We start from the raw sequence: 13106 nt of genomic DNA, 5'->3' as shown, positions 1-13106 counted from the left end.
CGTGTCCCCGTTGTCCTCTCCCAGGTGCCCCATTTCAAGCTCAGTCAAGAGGTTACGTCCTTCTGTGTAGTAAGCCGCAGGAGTCGAATATATCTCAGGCAGGTCAGTTCTCTGAATTCCGTGACCAGTAGGGACTGGAACGGTTGCCAAATGTCGTTAAACTGCTCCGCATCACCTGCCACTGCCAACGACATTTTCTCCATACCTAGCACATGCCACAATCTATGGAGCCAGCCCGTGACCGTGGGGAGTGTGGGTGTACGCCAGTGTACAAGAATGTTCTGAATGGCCGACCCCAGCGCTATGGCTATCTGCCTGCCTCTGCTGGATTTTAAGGGATACATCAGCCCGTTCGGGAGACCCAGTAAGATATAGGCCGGAAAGCACGGCAGTTCAGTATCAAAATGGGAGTCTATATTGTCTATCACCTCCTTCCAGTAGGCGTCAAGAAGGGGGCAGTCCCATAAGATATGCGTCAGCGTTCCCACCCGCCCACATCCCCTCCAGCAGGTGGCCTCTTTACTATGGTCCATAGCGTGTATGCGGTCCGGGGTATAGTACCAATATGTTGAGACTTTAGTGAAGGTTTCGGTAAGGCCTGTGTGGTATGCCGAGTGTCTGGCTCTGTAAGCTACCTGTTCCCCTTCTTCATGACTCAGGGACCTACCCAATTCCTTCTCCCAGCGCTCCCTTCCCGGATTATAGAAGTGCGAAGAGGGCGTTTGGAGAAACTGATAAAGGTCACTTATGAGCTTAGCGTCAGACGTGCGCGATAAGAGCCACCGTTCATAAGGGAGGAGTCGTCTATCAGCTGTCTCTCGCACCTGAGGGTGCAGCCCCCAGTGGCGAACCTGCATGTAACGTAACCGCTCAGTCTCCGGAAATGTATATTCTTGTCGGAAGCACGTGAAGGGAATGACCCCGTCCGAATTGTACATACGGCACAAAGCCCTGCACCCCGCCGCACGCCAGTGAGCAAATGCTCCCCCTTCCATTCCTGGGGTGAAGTCTGGATTATCCACCAGGGGCGTCAGCGGTGAGGGAAATGTGGTCAGGCCGTGCCGGAGATTTGTGGCGTCCCAGACCCGCAGGGGCATTCTGGTGATAAAGGAGGCATATAGATTAGCAGGGCGGTGAGCCCTGCGCAAGAACGGCACCTCCTGTAGAGGCCTTCCCGCCACTGCCTGATCTTGGAAGAGCCAGGGCTTGTCGGACTCCCACCTGCTCCATTCCACGAAATAGCGCAACTGCGCCGCTTGAAAGTATTTGCGGAGATCCGGAATTTCGAGTCCTCCAGCTTCCGGCGCTAGCATTGAGAGTGCCCTCCTCATTCTGGGCTACTTGCCCTGCCAGATAAAGCGCGCCAGGTCGGACTGCATCCGCTGGATCCATCCAACCGGTGGCTGCAGTGGAAGCGCCCTAAACAGATATAGAACCTGAGGTAAAATCGTCATTTTAATGGCCGCCACTCTACCCAATAGCGAAAGGGTGTTGCGGTCCCACCGGGCTAATTCCTCCCGTATCTTTCTACCCAAGGCGGTGTAGTTTGCTGTTACCATAGCGGGCAGGGTGGGAGCCAGCTGGATTCCCAGGTAGGGTACCGGATCCGTCGACCAGACTATCGGAACACGGTGTTGTAAAAGGGTTCTGGTGGCTGGCGCGAGAGAGAGATCCAAGGCTACTAACTTTCCCATATTCATCTTGAATCCTGCTACTTCCGCAAAGGAGGCCAACTCCTCAATACAGGCCGGCAGGGCATAAAGCGGATCTTCCAAGGATAGTATCACGTCATCAGCGTATAAGCTAACGGCGTGACTAAAGCCGCCAAACCTTACCCCCCTCACCGCCGAGTTGCCACGTATCCGCTGCGCGAAAGGCTCCATGTATAAAGCGAAGAGTAAAGGCGACAGCGGACATCCCTGCCTCGTGCCCCTTTCAATGTTAAAACTCTTGGAGCAGTACCCATTCACCCTCACCACAGCTGTCGGGGACCTGTAACAATTGAAAATCATGCAGCGGAATTTGTCCCCTATCCCTACCTTCACTAACACCTGTTCTAGGTAAGGCCAGTGAACTCGATCAAACGCTTTTTCGGCGTCCACCGATAGCAACATTCTCTCTCCCTGGATCCGCGACGCTTTTTCTATGAGATGCGTAATCCTTTTGGTGTTGTCCACCGTTTGCCTTCCCGTGACGAAGCCCGCCTGATCCGGGTCTATAAGTCCCGGCAAGAGGGGGGCCCAGCGAGCCGCCAGGATCCCAGTGTACAGTTTGAGGTCGATATTCAAAACAGATATCGGCCTGTAGGAGCTGCACTGCGACCTGTCCTTCCCCGGTTTGGGGATGACCGCGAGGGATGCTTGTAACAGGTCCGGCGGTATGGCCCCCGGATCGGCGAATGTGTTGAAAAGGCACATGAGGATCGGCGCTAGCGATGTACAAAACGACTTATAGAAGAGGGACGTATAACCGTCCGGTCCTGGGGATTTACCATGCTTAAGATTGGCAATGGCGGATATCACTTCTTCGTCCCGTATTTCCTTGTCCAGAAGCTCCGCCTGTAAAGGTGTCAAGGATGGCAGAGAGACCGAATCTAGATACCTCTTCGTTGCTAGTGCATCCGGGGGATCCCCGGCGTAAAGGTCGGCATAGTACCTGCGAAAGAGCTCCGCTATATGGGCATCCTCCGTGACTGTCGACCCCGTAGGGTCGGAGATCGCCTTCACCATGTGTTTCTGTCGCGCCACCCGGATCTTACTCGCTAACAGTCGGCCGCACTTGTCCCCCCCTGTGTAATAGGCGTGCCTGAGGCGCAACCCTGCGTATTCCGCGCGATCCATGTCTAAAGCCGTCAGGAGCTTTCTCGCCTCCTTGAGCTGCCGCCAGATCCGGGGAGCTCCTGTCCGGCAGTGCATGTGCTCCAATTCACGGACCTGCTGTGTGAGTTCCTCTCGCTTATGCCGCCGGTTTGTATTATCCGCTGAGGAGATCACGATAAATTCCCCCCGTAGCACCGCTTTCAAAGCTGCCCACTGAGTCGCCCGGGATGTTTCGGAGTTCTCGTTGTGGGATAGGTATTCCTGAATCGCGGTTGTTACTTGCTTGACTACATCTCGCCTGTATAGTAAGGTGTCCCGTAGACGCCAGACCCGAGGAGGGCGAGAGATTGGCGGCAAGCAAAAAGTAGCCGTGACTGGGACGTGATCCGACATGGAGACCACCCCTATTTCCGCCGCCGTGGCTAAGGCGCTTAATGGCCCTGTGACCAGAAAGTGGTCCAGCCGCGCATAAGTTTTGTGTGCGTGTGAATAATAAGAATAGTCCCTTTCAGCAGGGTGCAGGTGACGCCAGAGGTCATTTAGATCCATATCTGCCAGCTGGGTCTTGCACCCTGCCGAAAACTCCCCGGCCTGCGGCGAACGATGTGCGGATCTATCGAGAGCGGAGTCAAAGACCATGTTGAAATCGCCCCCACTAATAATGTGCCTGTCCTGTGTAGCCGTGACCTCCCCCAGTGCCGAGCTAAGAAAGCGTTCTTGCCGGTCGTTCGGGCTATAAAGGGATCCAATTGTAAAGGAGAAACCTGCCACTCTGAATCTGTAGACCAAGAGCCTGCCCTTCTGTTCCGCTTGTTTGTGAAGTACTTCTCCTCGAAAGTGCCGGGCAACCAATATCGCCACCCCCGCTGTTTTAGAGTTGCAAGACGAAAAGAACTGTGTTGGGAATGTGGAAGAGCGTAGTCTAGGGCAGTCTTGGGGTAAGAGGTGCGTCTCCTGAAGAAGACAAATATCCGCCTGGGTGCTTTCTAATAGGGACAGTACAGCTCGCCGCTTAACCGGGTTGTTGAGGCCCCTGACTTTAAGCGTTACAATTTTAAGTGTTGTGGGCGTCATGTGGAGGGATAGTTGTGACCGTGCAGGCCCTTATGGGACCCATGGACTATGTCATGTGCGCCGCTGCCGCGGCCGGAACCTCGGTCACGCACTGGACGACCCACCCCCCTCGTTCCCCCCACCCTCCCACCTTACCCTTAGACCTCCCTCCCACCCCCTCCCCTCCCGACATCCTAGATAGAACCCTCAAACTACCCACCAGCCCACCCCTCGGCAACGTGCCAACAACCCTGGGTCCCTCCCCTCCGGTACCCCCCTCCCCAACCCCAAATCCTAATCCATCATTGTCCAAGTCCAGTCCCCTAGGGAACAAGTCTTTGGCAGAGTACTCCAGTGGACGTCCAGCCACTGTTCCCGCCCCGCCAGCCCCCGCCCTACTCCAGCCCCCAAACCTGCAAGTTGAAGTTGGCTATGGTGATCTCCCCCCGGAGCGTTCCTATGCTGTCAGCGCTATGTCGCCGGAGCCGGTGTTCCCGGCCACCTCCAACACCGCGTTTGCCATACTGGCCCTGATGGTGGGTGAGTCCGGTCTCACGGGGCACTCGCGGGACCGTCGCCTGGACACCCACTGCCATCCGTCCCTCCCAGAGCGCCCCCGTCGTTGCGTGGTCATGTCGTCCTCCATCGCGGTGATGCCCAGGACTCCGCATGTCTCCTGCAGGGAGCGTAGTTGGTGCACAGTGCCATTCCATCGGAATATAAGTCTAAAAGGGTGACCCCAGGCGTAGGGCGTTCCATGTTCCCTCAGGAAGTCAGTGGCGATTTTGAACGCTTTTCATTTCTGAAGCGTGATGGCAGACAAGTCCTGGTAGAGGGCGACCGGGTGTCCCTGGAAAGTCAAGGGCTGCCGCTTCCGTGCCTCCGCTAGGATGCGTTCTTTAAGTGGAAAGTCTGGGAGAAAGGCCAGAATATCCGGGGGTGGCACCGATGCCCTTCGCTGCGGCCCCACTCTGTGTGCCCTGTCAATCCGGATGGGGGAAGTCCTCCGATTCTCCCAAGACCTCCCGAAACAGGTCCCACAGATAGCTTGCTGCGTCCGTCCCCTCTTCTTTGGATGGAATTCCCCGAACCCTAACGTTGTTTCGCCGAGATCTGTTTTCAAGGTCTTCGGCATGCGCCTGGAGATTTATTTGTTGGTCCCTGAGACGCAGCACCTCTTGTTGTAATTGTTCAAACTCGTCATCTCTCCTCCGGCCTGCATCTTCCACTGTGGCCACACGTTCTCCCAGGCCATCCACCTCACGGCGCATCTCCCGCACTTCGCTGGCTACTTCTTTTTTCAAGGCTTGGAAATCTTCCCTGAGGGAGCCGAAGAGGGACTCCATAAAGGACCTGGTGATTGGAGGCTCCCCACTGCTAGCTTCCAGCGCTCCTCCGGAAGAGCAGGGCGACTGCTGCCCCCGTTCCACTCTCTGTTGGTGCCTGCCTAGCAGTTCGGGGAGAGTGCGCTCCCCCTTCTTTCCTCCTTTGCTGCCTGCCATGTTCGCGGGGACGCAAGGCAGCCCGGGCCGTCAGCGCCACCAGCACTCCGTAAGGTCCTCTTCCCGTTTCCTTCGCCTCCGGGCCCCTCCGGTAGCTCCCACGGTCTCCTCCCTCTGTGGCTCCTTCCTCCGGTCCCCGTTAGCCCCGCGCGCCAGGCAGTAGAATCTCCTCCGGGCCTCGGCTACCCGGACCAGCGCTCGCTAAGCCGCCTCCGTGGCTTGGGCCCCGCTCTCTGCCCCGGTCTGTCCGACGTTGGCTCCAGGCCCCCCTGCAGGCGGCGCCCTCGTATCTGCACCAGCCAGCGTCCGGGCCCAGCCTCTGGGATGGTGCAGGCCTCAGTATCCTCCTCACACTCCCGGCCTCCTGTTTTCTTGAGCCGCGGTCCCCCGTTCGCTCTTCTGCACCCCCAGCGGCACCCGCCCGTCCTTAAGATAGCCGCCGGGGGGGTGAGGAGGTAGGGCCCCCCCCCACCTCCACTCCTCCGCGAACCGGTAGTCTGCCCCCTTCAGCTCCTCCTCACTAGAGCGGTTAGCAGGCTTCACCCACTCGAGCGCGTGTGCACAGACCCCCAGTGGGTCCCTTCTCTTCCGCTCCCTCTCCTGTCGGCTATCTCGCCCCTGCGCCGTGAGCCCAATCCTGTCGCATCCGTCGCTGCCTTCACCCGTCCCAGTAGCCCCGCTCCTGAAGGTCTGGAAGTGCACCCAGAGCTCAGCACTGTCAGCGGCCCGTCTCACCCTCTGGTCGCTGGGGGAGTCCCGGTGCCCGGTAAAGGTGTCGATCGGCACAGCACCTTCCGTGAATCGCCCGCCGCGGTCAGCGCCCCGCGCTGTTCTACTGTTGGTGTCTCGCCATTCCTCAGCAGCTCTCGGGCGCCATTCACGGGCTAGATCGCCACGTGCATCTGTGTCTCTCGTGGCCACTCGTGGTGGAGCTGCGCGCGCCCCTGGGCTGAATCACACCCCGGATTTCTGCCAGTAGGTTGTTCACCCCTCAGGTCCTTCCGCCGTTCCCCGCAGCCAGATTCCCGACCGCACCGCCGTGCATCGGTAGGCCGCTCCATCGGGCCTGGGCACTCGCGTAGACGAGTATCCGGGATCGCTTCTGTCAGGTCCGGCCCATTGCTCCGCCTCCTCCCGGCGTCGTCCCTCGAGCGATCCGCTGGGCGTCGTAGGTGCTTCCCGGGTGCTCCGAACTTCAGAACTGCCCCCACCAGCACTCCGCCGCCTCCGCAGCCAATTCCCCCGCAGAACAGGGGGAGATGCTGCACAAAGACCGGGTCTAGGTGCTTAGGGGATCGGGAGCTCGCAGGGAAGTCGTCCGCTCACCGCGCCATCTTGGCCACGCCCCCGGCCATGACAATTTAAACAGAACTACACCAAATAACCCCCCTTCCCTCCACATGAAACCTCATAAATTGCATGTAAAAAAAAGTATGTTAGAAAACTAATATTACTGTAAATAACTTGTCATTATATAGCACATCATATCACACTTCTACTGTTTCTAGGTGCTGTAGAAATTTGATTTATAAACTATTTCAATGTAATTTAATTGCTCAGTGCCAGAAGGAGGAAAGCCAGAGTCTGCGCATCTTTAGAATCCTGCATGGGTTTAGCAGCAATCATTCAACCCAGTAAGCCATACAATGAATATTATAATACTGCTTTATAACATAAAATACACAAATTAAGATAAAAAACTTTACCCAAGAAGGGGATTTTACTGTGGATATGAGAAAAACAGAAGAAACAGTTAAATAAAAAACAAAGGCAGAAGAAAGACTAGACACGAAGAAAAAAGGGGAATATAATGGAAGGCCAAAAAAGACAAAAGTAAAAATAAAAAAAGACAATATACACAATAAGCAAAAAAGTAAGAAAAAGGCCACATTAAGAGAATGGGAATTAGTGCATGAAATTAAAGGAAAAAGAAAACTATGAAAAAATAAAGGAACATTATAAAATGAAAAGTATCAATCCATCAATCAATCAATCAATACATTTATAAAGCGCGCTACTCACCCGTCCTAGAAATGAGAACAGTATCGTCTGGGAAGAGGAGCGCAGAGATCTTGAGTCCGCTCAACTTCGGGCTGTCAATTTTCCAGGTGTTAAGATGGTCAACAACCCCGTAAATGACGAGAGAAAAAAAGGAAGGCACTAGCACGCACCCCTGTCAAACGCTCCTACGTACAAGGATGGGCTATAAAGATGTATGTATGTATGTTTATGCTATTTCTATAGCACGATCGAAGCCAATATGCAGGGGAGCGATGTACTTGGTCAAAGACCAGAATATAGTCAATGAGGAATAGGAGCATAGATAGGTTGTCCCAGATACTGGGAGCATATACGGAAACGGCTATCTGCCTTGTTTTTTCACACTTCTTAATTTGCAGTCTGATGGTGTCCTGCTGTGGTTGTTGCGAAGACCACCATATATAATGACCTTCTCTGCAAGATAAGTGGGGTGTTGGTCGGGATTGTGGGATAAATAAGGATTATATTACCTCTGATTGCAAAGTAATGGAGAAGAAGTTCAACTAGGCCAATGGAATAAACAGAGGGATCTCCCAAAGGGAAGTGTTTGACTGGGAACCTATACTGTCAAATAAAGACATGAGATGTAGCCAGAGAACTAGGCCCCACCCCCACACCCACGCTAGAAACCCAGGCATCATCTTGGACACCAGAACCATCCCCTCTGCAGGCTTTCACATACTCCGCATACTCAGAAAAAGCATCAAATGGCTCCCTTCTGACAGCAGAAAGACTGTCACCCAGGCTCTTCTAACAAGCAGACTGGACTACGGCAATGCCCTCTACAATAGCATTTCCACAAACCTCTGCAGTACTCAACCTTACTCGCCTCACGTACATCACACCTCACCTCCGACAAAGTAACTGGCTCCCAGTCCTGAAATGCCGCAAGTTCAAGATGCTCACCCATGCCTACAAGGCACTACACAACCTGGGTCCAACCACCAACTACACTTCCCCCAACCAACCAGGAACCTCCACTCGGCATCACTCGTCCTCACACACACCCATATCCATAGAAGTAAGACAGAAGGCAGGTTGTTCTCTTGCTTGGCAGCCAAATCCTGAAACGACTCTTACAGAGTTTCACAAAAAACTGGAAACCCGGCTCTTTAACTGAACCATCTTGCACAGCCGGCACCTACTCAGTGCCTGGACACCCATGTGTGACAAAGTCACGCTCTACCAATCCACGTTACATTACATTACATAACAAAGATAAGAATGGGACATAGAATGTATACGATGAGGAAAATCAAAGTGTCACTTGTACTTTACAACACTAACAAAGTTACTGAGTTATATAATAATATTAAGTAAATGTGACTAAATTATATACCAATGCGCTGAAAGTTAAACAGTTGAGAAAAAGTATGTTAGAAATCTAATATTACTGTAAATAACTTGTCATTATATAGCACATCATATCACACTTCTACTGTTTCTAGGTGCTGTAGAAATTCGATTTATAAACTATTTCAATGTTATTTAATTGCTCAGCGCCAGAAGGAGGAAAGCCCGAGTCTGCGCATCCTGCATGGTTCAGCAGCAATCATTCAACCAAGTAAGCCATACAATGAATATTATAATACTGCTTTATAACATAAAATACACAAATTAAGATAAAAAAACTTTATCCAAGAAGGGGATCTTACTGTGGATAAGAGAAAAACAGAAGAAACAGTTAAATAAAAAACAAAGGCAAAAGAAAGACTAGACACGAATTGAAAGAGGGGAGTATAATGGAAGGGCAAAAAAGACAAAAGTAAAAATAAAAAAAGACAATGTACACAATAAGCAAAAAAGTAAGATAAACGCCACATTAAGAGAATGGAAATTAGTGCATGAAATTAAAGGAAAAAGAAAACTATGAAAAAAAAAGAACATTGTAAAATGAAAAGTAAACAAAGAGGATATAAATGGAAAAAAGAAAATGAATAAAAAGATGACAAAGACCATAAAAATCTATACAGGAGGCCAAATTATAAAAAACAAAGAAAATATAAAGAAAAAATATGATCCTACATCTCCCCGTAGAATCGCATGTTTCTATGCTCCTCACACCCAACTAGAGCTATTGAAAAATGAGGTCACACAAGGGGCAAAAACATGAAGAAGACTGCAGTGTGATAAGGTGGTGGAGGTGGATGACTTAAAATTGCCTTAAATTAAATTCAGGCAAGACAGAGGTCATCCTTTTTGGGAATGACGCCAATTTTTGGACCCCTAATCTGTGGCCAATAACACTAGGTATCCTTCCCACACCGTCAAGTAAGGTAAAAAACGTAGGCATCATGATATATGACAAGCTCAATTTTGGAGATCAGATCAATTCAATGTCATCTGCCACATTCCATGTACTTAGGATGATCAAAAGAATTCTCCCCTTTTGGTCACAGCGCTCGTCCTATCTAGGCTCGATTATTGTAATGGCCTCTATCTGAACCTACAGGAACGCTTAATGAACAAACTCCAAATGCTGCAAAACTCAGCAGCAAGGCTACTGTCAGGCACACCCAAATTTGCGTCCATCTCCAAGGAAATTAGTAAACTCCACTGGTTGCCAGTCAGGAAATGGGTGTGCTTTAAAGCCTTGTGTATAGTGTTCAAGGCTCTTCAAGGCATAGGCCCTGAGTTTCTGAAACAGAACATTCAATGGCACTGGCCTAAAAGGACCCTGCGCTCCATGGAAGCCAAGCTGGTTACTGTACCACTTATAAGAAAAGCCTCCTGGGGCGGAAGAAGCTTTGTCGTGTGGGCCACAAAAGCTTGGAATGATCTTCCGTTCCACCTGAGAAATAGCACAGACCTCCTGACTTTTTGGAAGAGTCTTAAGACCTGGCTTTTTAACTTGTAATAGCCGTTCACAGTTTCTTTACTCAGCGATAATTACCAGCGCCAGGACACCTCCGGGTAATTGCTGCTCTCTATAAGTTCCTATAACATAACATAACATAAAAGTAATTTTAATGACTCTAAGTTTTTTTATATGGTGAGCCATCAAAGAAGCAATTCGTACCTGCTCAAAACGGTCTTCGCATCCTGGGGAGTGAAACACAAACAGATTAACACGTGACAATAGAGTTTATGTTCACAGTAAAATTAACATTTTAAAAAAGTTTTTCACAAGTTGACTAATTACAAATAACTATATACAAATATGAACAAATATGTTAATAATGAACATACATTTCTATTACGGACCTTCACAGACTAAGTATCAAATACAGATTTACTTTAACCCATGAATGCATTCAGTTAAATGGAGCTCTAACAAAAGTTATAAATGGTCCTTTCCTGAAGAAAGGACTAGACCACATACATAAAGATCAGATGATTGTATGGGGCAGAGTAATTTCTAAATGATGCGTAATCAGTTTCTCAGCTTCTGCAGGACCTTTGGACTAAATATGGAGCAGAACATCTGTGAGATCCTGGTACCAGCAGAAAGGATCACTCAAGGCAGGTTGTAGGTAGGAGTTGTAGTTTATTCCTTAGTAAGAAGATCCCATCCAGGTCCCAGACACTGGATCACCATCAGTCCCTCAGCTCATTCAAATCATCTTGAGGAAATCAATGCCACTGGTGGAGGGCAGTATAGAGGAGGACTACCAGCAATGGGAAAACTGGATTGGCCAGTCGCTGGAGTCTTGTGCTCCTCTAAAAAAAGAGGTCTAACCAAAACACCCGGCCTTGGAACACCCCATGGTACAATAATCTCCTGCTTACACTAAAGAAGCAATGCAAGAGACTAGAAAGGGACTGGAGAAAGTAGTACGATCCAGTACTAAAAGATAAATATAAAACCGCCATCCGATCCTACCACAAAGAGCTAAAAACAGTGCAAGTAGATTTCCTTAAGGAAATAAATCACCCAGTCTATGAACTCCCCTAAGGAACTCTTTAGAATAGTTAAAACCCTGACATGACCCCGGGATGCTAATGGATCCATAAAGCCCACCAAAGATCGATGCAATGAAATAGCCTCCTTCTTTCATAAGAAAGTGTTCGATATCTATAGTCTCTTCCAGAAGTCCCCTCAGCCAACGCAGGAGGAGGTATAGATAGGCTGTGAACCGGCATCAGCCCCAAGTCTCTCACAATTCCCTCCACTAGAGGATGAGGCTATCCTCAAACTAATCCAGTCTACGAAATCAGGCTCCCCGCTCGACTCAGCACCCCTGCACGCCCTGCTCAAGGTGACTGAGACAATACTCCCTATACATATATAAGGAGTATCCTCAATAAATCTCTAGAGTCTGGCTCGGTCCCACAATCTTGGAAGCATGCTGTGATAAGACCTATCCTCAAAAAGCCCCAGCTGGATACTGAAACTTTCAGCAATTTGCGACCTATCTCGCTTCTTCCCCTTCTTAGCAAAATGTTGGAAAAGCATGTAAACTATATTTTAGTTAACTTCCTTGAAAAGAATAAATTACTCCATCCAACACAGATGGGTTTCCGTGCCCTCCATGGCACGGAGACAGCGCTTCTGGCAGTCACAGAGGAATTAAAAGTCTTATTAGATAACGGAGGAGCTGCAGCCATCATCCTGCTGGATCTCAGTGCGGCCTTTGATAACGTCAATCATGCCATACGGAAAGATAGACTGAAGGAGATCGGTATCAGGACAAAGCTTTGGATTGGCTTGGCTCTTACCTGGACGACCGATCCTTCCAAGTTATGGAAAAGGACTGTCTCTCAGACCCCCGGCCCACAAAATTCAGAGTGCCACAGGGCTCTTCCCTTAGCCCCACCAGATGTAATATTTATGTAAGACAACTAGCCTCTATAACGCAGGAGTTCGGCATTTCAGGTATACAAAAGAAAGAAAGATAGAATCAAGAGTGAAGAGAGAATAGAAAAGGAGAGAAGAGAGAAAAACAAACAAAAACAACAAAACCCAAAAGACTTTGCATTTACAATCTCTTGTACAAAGTCCTTCGCACTAACCATTTACTGTACAAAGTCCTTCAAAAAGGATGGTTTCTTGCTGACCCTAGAGGACAATCTAGGAACGACAAACGGACCCTTTACAGAGGAATCAGAGAGACACACAGGCCCATTTTATGGAACAACTCTTCCCAGGTACCAAATGCGGTGATCTTGAGTTTTAATAGCATTCTTAAACACTTTGATTATTCGAATGGGTTTGGAAAACTTAGAACTGAATCCAGGCTGTTTTATGACCACCATGTCACCAACAGCAACCACAGTATCCTTAGTGGCCTTTCTAGAATCAAAATTCGATTTCCTTGCCAAGATTTTCCCAACCTCTCTTTCACGCCACTCAGTGCGTACATTTTTAGTTGCAGACCCTTCCAAGTCTCTTACCCATAATGGCTCCACTAGAGTACAAGGAGATCTGCCTCTAAACAAAACAAAGGAGATTTCCCATTTATACTGTGAGAAGTCAACCTATAAATCTCCACCTTCTTCATGACTTTCTTCTTCTAATTGAGACCACAAGCTTTGGCCAAAGCTATGACCTCTTTCAAAACAATGTTAAACCTTTCCACCATGCCACTGGTTTCAGGATGATAGAGGGAACACTTCTTGTGCTTGATACCATGATTCTTTAAGAAAGTTTCCATCTTGCGTGAAACCAATTGAACACCATTGTCAGTTAAGATGGTGTCTGGGTAACCTTCCCTAGCCATGAGGTTCTCTAAAAACTCAAGCACGTTTTTAG

The 13106-nt window shown here is 49.7% G+C and overlaps 1 long non-coding RNA gene across 1 annotated transcript in view; it reads right to left on the bottom strand.

Moving 5' to 3' along the window:
• Positions 1-10432: 10432 nt before the first annotated feature.
• LOC146808813 (uncharacterized) overlaps positions 10433-13106 on the bottom strand; it is a 41644-nt gene continuing 38970 nt past the window's right edge. The window contains exon 3 of the long non-coding RNA XR_014965491.1: positions 10433-10456. This is a non-coding gene — a long non-coding RNA (uncharacterized LOC146808813). The remainder of the gene's footprint in view (positions 10457-13106) is intronic.

The sequence above is a fragment of the Triturus cristatus genome, chromosome 7 (genome assembly GCF_964204655.1).
Source record: "Triturus cristatus chromosome 7, aTriCri1.1, whole genome shotgun sequence".
Taxonomy (NCBI): domain Eukaryota; kingdom Metazoa; phylum Chordata; class Amphibia; order Caudata; family Salamandridae; genus Triturus; species Triturus cristatus.
This window is presented reverse-complemented; position numbering and strand designations above follow the sequence as displayed.